The sequence below is a fragment of the Asparagus officinalis genome, chromosome 6, assembly GCF_001876935.1.
Source record: "Asparagus officinalis chromosome 6, Aspof.V1, whole genome shotgun sequence".
NCBI lineage: Eukaryota > Viridiplantae > Streptophyta > Magnoliopsida > Asparagales > Asparagaceae > Asparagus > Asparagus officinalis.
In genome coordinates, this window is record NC_033799.1 from 4,038,276 (window position 1) to 4,047,437 (window position 9,162).

A 9,162-nucleotide genomic window follows, 5' to 3' on the forward strand; every position below is an offset into this window, starting at 1 on the left:
GGTTAATTATCTTAAAATGAAATTAATTAAAAAGAAATAACTATTGATATTTAAAAATCAAAATAATTACGGGATAATTATCTACAATTAAAAACATACCAGTTGTATTAATACAATCGCTGATACGCAACTGAAGAAATAATACTATAAATTGTATAATTAAACAAGAATAATTAATAAAAATATAATTACTTATATTTAAAATCAAATAATTATGAGATAATTATCCACAAATAAAACGTATCAGTTATGCTAATATGACAGATAATATGCAACAGTAGAATTAATACAACAAATTTTGCAAGCCGTAAAGGAGACCCCCACAATTTTGCTTTGATTGTCGAGAAACTCTCAATTCTTGTCATAAACCCACCAAACCAATTACCCCTCGCATTTCTAATTAGGTCGTCTACTCCTGCGCGGCTCGATGGAATCTTCATAGCCCCGATCAGTATTGAGCTTCGCCCAATCTTGAATCGGCTTAATCCACTTGATCATTTTAATATTTTTTCCTCCTGCCCCTTGTTTTTTTCGCTGCTACCTTCAAAGGGAAAAGGTCCTTACGAATGACTGTAACGGGAGCTCTCATTAGGGTTAGATGTTCATTCGGGCCTAACCGGGCTCCGGGCCCGGGCCACGACCGCTTCGTAGGCGCCCGCACCGGACCCGGCCTAGCCCGACCAGCAAAAGGGCCGGACCGGTGTGGTCGGGTCCGGGCCCGGCCTCGCCAAATGGTCACAAATGGCGGGGCCAAGCCGGGCCGGACCGGGCCGGATCCATCCCGGTCCGATCGACCATAACGGCCATATTTGTGATTTTAACCAAAATATCCTAAAAACGATTAAAACGGCCAAAATTTGGGGGGTATTTTGGTCATTTGGCTAGAGGGCTGCCTCCATAAATAGAGGGAGTTTTCATTTATTTTTCTCATCCAAAATTCATCTACTTCTCTCTAATACTCTCTAATACTTTCTTATTCTCGCTTTTGCTCTCTAATTCTTCAATCAAATCGCTTGCTCCTCTAACTATGAAGGGCAAATCCCAACTCCTGATGTTGAAACGAGTTGTAATACTCCTACTATAGGAGTTACAGTTACTCCTCCTACCGATATTGATCACGAATCCACTGGCGATGATTATGCACCTAGAGCTCCTAAAAGGCCGAGATCCGATGTGTGAAACTTCTTCAAGAAGATAGAAGTCACCAGGGATCAATACGGTAGGCTTCTCGACCAGAAGGCTAAGTGTGCGTTGTGCGGCCATATTTTCCAAGCTCATCATAAAAGCGGCACCAACCAACTCAAACGCCATTTAGAAAAGCACAACAGAGGTCAGACAATGCCTCAAAGTGATACCAATAATCTTTACTCTCCCAATCCTCATCCTCTGGTAGTCTCGGTAGTTGGAACCATGACGCAATTAGAGCCACGAAATGCGTCATTAGGTTTATTATTCTTCCTCTTATACCGGTCGGAGGATTGAGAAACAGTTTATACTCGTATACTCTTTGGAGTGTAAGAAGCAGTCTATACTCTTATACTTATCGGAGTATTGAGAAGCAGTTTATACTCGTGTACTCGTCGGAGTGTCAAGGAGCAGTTTATACTCTTATACTTGTCGGAGTGTTGAGAAGCAGTTTATACTCATATACTCTTCGGAGTGGTAAGAAGCAGTTTATACTCTTATACTTATCGGGACGCAATTAGAGCCACGAAATGCGTCATTAGGTTTATTATTCTTAAAAACATTCTTTTTAAATTAGTAAAATATGATGAATTTGAAGTTATGTTTAGAGATGGTTTTTCTCCCGCATTTAAAAAACTTTCTCGTGAATTTTTTTAACGTGATATTTTGAAATATTATCACAAGGAACAAGCAAAAATAATTTCTTATTTTCAAAGTTTAAACTGTAAATTTTTTTAACTTCTGATATTTGGACATCTAGAGCACAAATTGGTTATTTATGTATCACAGCACACTGAATTGATGATAATGGCAAATATTTAAAAGAGTTATTTCTTTTATTCCATTTGAAGATTCACATAGTGGTATTAATATTGCAAATTTAATAATAGAAGAACTTATAAAATTAGAAATTTTAGAAAAAATATTTTCCCTTTCAATAGATAATGCAAGTAATAAATAATGTAGTTGTTAATCATATCAAATCATCTTTGCCATTGTCATGTCATGGTGATATTTTTCATATTAAATGTATGTGTCATATTTTAAATTTAATTATTCAAATTGTATTTAATAAAATTAAATCCATGATAGAAAAGGTTAGCATAATAGCTTATGCTCATAATGCTTCTGAACAAAGACTTAAAAGATGAAAATAATTGTGTAAAAGAAAAAAATTTAAACTCAAATTAACTTCAAAAGATGTTGACCATTGTAGGCAAATAAAATTGCCTTTATTCCTAACAGAGAAATTCAAAAGTTTGCCTGTAAGAACATTACCAAAAATAGTAAAAAAGGGACAAAACGTTGATATCTCTCAAACCGGAGAGAATTTTATTGCAACCAGTTTGCCTCATCCAAAGCCATCCTCGACCTCACAGATACAGGACCCTGAGTTTCTTCTCGCGGTCGTTTTGGGGAAAAGCCATGATAAAAATCTCTTAGAAGGAAGGAAGAATCAACGAGGAAATATATTCCTAATGTAGAGTGTTCTTTCAAAACAGCGCCAGGATTTATTTATAAGCCTTCGAAGAAGCATGCAGGAGAATTCAAGAGGCGCGATCCTGGAGTAACTAAGGGAGATCTGTTTTGAAAATCAGAAACGAATCACTCGAAAAAGCCAACCGCCGCTCGTAGCTTACGCCAACCAATTGGCAAGTAAAGGCGCCATTCACTCTATCCACGACGCCTCGTTTCCTTTGAAAAAGAGGTTCCGAATACCGACATCATTAATCTACAAAAGATTTGCGGTTAGCAAATCCCACGTCACGTCTCCACCCACGATCAACTGGCTAAAAAGTCTTAACACCCCAAGCAAACATACTCATTTCACTCGGACCCGACTAAAGTTAACTCCGAATGAAAAGGGCCAACTGTTATGGTAATTTACCATCTAAAGATAAGTATCAAGATATTATTTGCATAGGCTTAAAAAAGCCATGGTCCAAACCGACTTTAAAGCACAGCCGAGGTTAAGTCTATCGTCCAGTCGAGCAGACGCGCCATCTTCCGACCAATAGTCATCATGACTGACTCGAAGTGCGGGTTCAGTCGGTCCCTCGTAATAAAGACAACTCCTCGAGCAGACGTCTCGATCATACACTCGACCCAAAGCTCACTCGACTATCAGGTCGGAAAATCATAATGATGACTCGCAGATCAACCCACCTCGACTAAAGGGATAAGATCCGACCAAGCTCACTTCAGATGACAATCAACACAACAGCACTGATCAGTCCTATCAAGATCTCTGCTCTGACAAATCCCCTACATAAGCTGTTTATTCTACTCACAAGTCACTTCTCTGGGATCGACATGATGCTTTTCTGGGCTCAAATAACTTCCCCTCTAATCACCAGCCACCATCTGGAGGGGAAAGGACGATCGAGCAGCGGGCTTATCCTCTGTCCTGTCTCATTTGTCAAATCCAGGATATTAAGAGGACATCTCTTTCCTGTAGTCGAATGACTTCCCTTCCAATCGCCAGCTGACATCTGGAAGGAGAAGGATGACTCAGCATCCTATCTACTCACCCTACAACCGCCCTCCTGTGCAAAAGAAAAGCTAAAATCTCAGAGGCAATGGACTATAAAAGGAGGTAAGGAGGTAAGGGCAAGAGGCTGGATCGCCGCTTCTTTTTACATCTGAACTTTACTCCCCTTTTTCTTTACATAAAAAAATTCAACTCTAAAAGAGGACCCCCCTGCAAGGACCTCAATGGCCCATGGACCTCCCAAAAAACCTCCCTCAAGCTCTCCAGCTGACTTGATCGTTGGAGGTACCACGGGAGAAACTAGCCCCGTACTCCTGTGATTCTCGCATGTGCAGGTTATCAGACTACCCCGCGCGCTCAGAATCAGGCTTAGAGTCGGAGGAGGAGTCAGCCCCACCTTTTATCCTCCCGACCTCCCTCATCAACGGAAGACCCTCATCGACTGTGTGTTCACGGACATCAACATTTGGTTTGTCATTAATTTTTGTAAATTGTAATTCATTCAGATTTTGTTAGAATTCTACTTAGTTTCTAACTAGATAATGTTTTCAGACCTTGAGGGTTCCAGCATATGCAACATGTTGTTTATAGATTTCCACGTTGTAAGATTATTATTCCACATCTAAAAAATTAAGCAAACAGTACAATATATGTACCAATGTAAATGATGTTAATCTGCACCGAATTGATTGGTTATGATATTCTTGTTCTGTCCTTCATTAGGTAGACTAGATAAGGCTAAATACCTGTGTTACTTGGGTATTTCTATCTGAAGCTGAACCATACCCGTATTAAAACTCCTTGTGCATTCCTTGCATATATGCATACATTACGCGGTCATGCACTCAATGAAACAATACAATGCTTGAATGGTTGCACTACATTTCTTTTTGAATTTTATTTAATAGTTGGCTACATGATATCCCATGAGACCACATAGTTGATTTGCATGTAACTTTTGCCTCTTATGCCTGAGGTTTTGCCTCTTAAAATTTTCTTCTTTACCATCCAATGCTTGCTATATGGATAAAATTTTCTGAGATGCAAACAACCTACAATATGCACACATTATATCGGATAGCTATTGTTGTGGGTTATTAAGGTATTCGGTTGTCATGCCATGAGTTTACATTGATGACTTTTTTAATTTTAAGCTATGATGATTGTCAAATTTTCTGAGATTAGCAATATGCAATATTTATTGATATTACACTGGATGGCTAACAATGGTGACATTTGTTTGCGGAAAAAGTCGCTGTATTCATTGCTGCATTCATTACAACTTTGATCGTTACAATGAAATAAAAAGATAGCCTTTTTATAAGACCGGTACACAATGAAAACAAAATAAATGCAACTCCTTTCAAACAAACGCAAGAGCTGTTTGTCATCTCTTGCTTGCGTGGGTCTTTGGCCTGTGACGGGGACGTTGATATCCGTGGACCACCGGGGCAATCAGATCCGTTCCGAGAAAATCGGGCAGAGCTTCGTCTATCCGTGAAGGGATATAGAAGCAGAACTTCGTCGATCTGCGTGAGATCTAGAAGTTTACAGCTCCTATCTCGGATAATCGAGATATTCGCTCTACTTAGTATCACCGCTAAGGGGCAACACTAAGGAAAAGAGAAGGGGAAAGAAGAAGACCCTTTTGCTGCAGAAGGCTCGAGCACTCCTCGATCCGGCAGGGCTTCGCCTAGGCTCTCTAAAAATCCTCTCCCTCTCTCTCTAGCCTTGTTCCAAGACAAAAGAATTCCCGCCCCTTGAATGAGGACCCAAGGGGTATATTTATAGGCCAAAAGGATGGGGGGGTGGTAAAAGGTGAGGACACCCCTTGGGGTGTCTCGGCCTTGGCCGAGACACCCTTGGGGGGTGTCTCGGCCTGGCCGAGACAGTGGTTTCGTCGTCCCAACTCGGATTTAATTGATTTCGGATGCGTTGGAATTCTGACGAAGAGCTCTGTCAGCCCCCATGGTTGAATTATCAGTGGGGTGAACGGGACACGAAGGGCGTTGTCTTATTCGTGAACAGTGCCGGGTTCCCGATTGGTCCGGGTCTTGGTTGTTCCGAAACCCTATCCGCTCACGTAGCTCGCCGACTCACTTCAGTCGTTCGTCGACGTCGATTAGGCTCATGTGGATCGGATAGTGACGTTCATCGTCGTTCTTTAACACTGAATCGTTCGTGGAGACCTATAGGCAATTTTCGATGCCTACAACATTGACCAAGTTCTGAGCCCTAAGCCATAATTTGCATATACTCGCGCTTGAATTATACATTTCCTTTATATGTTTATATAAAGTTTTTAATGGAAAAACATGGATAATGTTCTAATCAACATGGATAATTTGCATATACTTGCCTTTATTTCCTTTCATTGTTTCTGCAGCATATTTCAGACTTTTTGAGAATTTGTTTTTATGTAGTTCTTTGGCTTATTATGGCGTAGTGATATATCATGTGCACAACTAATATGACACGTTAGTTTAGTGTTTGTTGTGTGCATGAGGGAAATGTTCGGTTCATTGCAAATAGCAACTTCAACTACAATTACTATGTGTGTTATTTGCTACTATGTGTGTTATTTGCTATTTTATTACTTGTGGAGGCCTGGTTGTAAATAATTTCATTTTCGGCATCCCACACCCGATGCCTTCTCTAATCAACTTATGAGACTTGCATGAAGTTTCTATCGAGGTACTCGACGCTTCACAAGGATTAGGATTTGCAGCTGCAGCTGATTACTTCGGCGGCTAGGCAAGCTACAGTCAATAGCCTGCAACTGATTACTTCGGTTGTTATGATATTCCCATTTGTCAAAATACAACTCCTCGCCAAACAACAGGCGAGTGTGTTTCCCCAAGCAAGGCCCCCAACCAGCTTGGTGGCCCAAGCCCAACGGAGGCCTAACTTGGCCGGCTCGACAAGCCCTTCTTCATGACGACTCGAAAGACGGGATCAGTCGACTCTCTTATCGTAGTCGGCTCGCCTGAAGCCTACCCAACATTCTATTTAATGCCTTACGAGGACGACTCGATGGGCGTTACTTCTCGGCTAAACTGGAGGATAATATCTGTCTCGGGCTTTTCCCTCTGGCCACATGTCAGCACCAGGGTCAACACTGGATAGGTCTCATCATGACCCTAGCTCCGATAGTCTCCATGACTTGTCATATCACATGAGCTCTGCCATGCCGCCAATTACTCTCCATTCAATGCTGAGATGATCTCACCAATGCTAAAATGACCTCTCCTCTAACCACCTGCCAATACCCGTAAAGTGGATGCTGACACAGTCAATAGCCCATACATCGCCATCACTACTTCGTACTTGGTCAAAGTGTCCGATCTGCCCTTCTCCCGCAATACATATACATGTACTATTCGCCTTTGGGGGGGTCCAAAAATAAAAAGAGGGAGAACCCTTACTGTTCTTCTTCCCCACTTAAGTTTATCCACTAACTTGATCGTCGAAGACACAACGGGGGAACTAATCCTCATCCTCTCGCGAGTTTCTACATGTACAGATTGATCAGCAACCATAATATATTCAAAACCAGACATAAAGTCGGAGTAGAAGGCGATCCCTTCATCAACCTCCTCTACCTCATCGAAGTTATCCTGTCTTGGATCCAACTGACTGTGTGATCACTAGTACATCAACATCGGTGATTTCAATGACATTTTCATTTACTTTGGAATGTTTGTATATAAGCATATCTACTTGTATTACTTATAGTTTAGAACTCAAAAAACCTTAGCAAAAGACAATGAATACTATGAGTCTACTTGATACTTTGTTGAAAACTAGCACTTTACTTTTGTAGGCTTATGTTAAGTTATTGGAGCTGATGTGTGTGTTTTTTATATATATAAGCATGTTTTGATCAAATGGGGACACGCAATAGTTTTCTTATTGTATTTGAACTTTTTTTTTATTTTGATACTGCGGTTAATTATTCATTGAAGAGGTAGGATGCATTAGGGTAGGTACTTGGTTTTAAACATACAAGTGTGAGGTTATTGATGTGGTAAATTATATGGTTACTGACAACATACAAAACCATCATTTTGATGATATTTTTTCTCAAACCTGTGAATGAAGTGGGTGCATATTTCAGGGATTTATCATTCAACCACTTTATTTGTGATCTACCTAGTTCTTTTGGTTTGTCATGCCACGAGTTTACATTGGTGACTTTTTTACTTTTAGGCTATGATGATTGTCAAAATTTCTGAGATTAGCAACCCTTAATATCGACCGATATTGCACTGGATGGCGAACAATGATGTTATTGACCAAGTCCCGAGCCCTCAGTCATAATTTGCATAAATGTTTTCAAATGATTTTTAATCATAAAGTCCATTCAAATTTGAACATGCATAAAATTATCAAAGTAGTACACCATTATAGCAAAGTAGTACATGCGAGGCTTTCATTTTAGCGATTTTAAATAGATTTCTAGACCACGATGCTCTCCAATACATTCCTTACTCAGATTGACAACAGTTTCATTGTAACCAACTTCATGGGCGTGTGCTAGGAGTTGATTTTTGTTGCAAAAAATGTTGGGTATATCTTTGCAGTAAGGACACTTCCAATTTTTGTTTTGGTCTATAACTTTTACCGCATTTGCTCTTAGCATAATTTAAGCTCATTCCATGATACCCCATATTTCATCTTGCTCTCGATCTGCATCCATATAGGTAATCCATTCTTCAAAGGCTTGTTTATGTTTAGTAATCCTTCTACGCTGATAAAAAAAACATAGTAAATTAATATTAATATAAACATGTCTATTGTATATCAAAATAATTTTAAATATTCTTACCTTTGATAATGGTGCAGATGAAGATTCACCAATATCTTTACTTTTCTTACTCATAATTTTCCCTAGTTAGAATTTTATAGATGTTTAGGGACTGGTACGTTTACTTGGTGGTTAGATGTTAAATCTGATAATATTTATTTGAATCAATAAATTTTCTACCGGTATTGCCCATGGTTTTGAAACCTAACTGGTTTTGTTTCTTGTAGTTGACTCAACTCGGTCTCCATTAAGTACATGTGTGGTATTTTTAGGTTTGATGCGATTTTCCATGTCATATACATATTTATGACTAATCAGGTTGTTTGTAGGTTTTTTACAGGTTTCATAAGAAATTTTCGCTAATTGAGGTACGTATTTCATAAAATTATAAACAATTAGGTTATTATAGGTTTTGTTTGATTTTTTCATGTCAAATAGGTTTCGTGTGATTTTTTCATGTCAAATCAAGTACGTAGTTCATAACAATTAATCATGTTATTACAGATTTCTTATGCTTTTTTATGTCAAACATATATTTATAGTGAATTCGGTATTTATTGTTTTTTCATGTTATATTCGTACTTTTATTTTGCTAAGATTATCTCTCATAACGATCAAAAATAAATTTGTCTTTAGTGGAGGGTAAACTTACCATGGTGATCATATATACTTTTCCCTA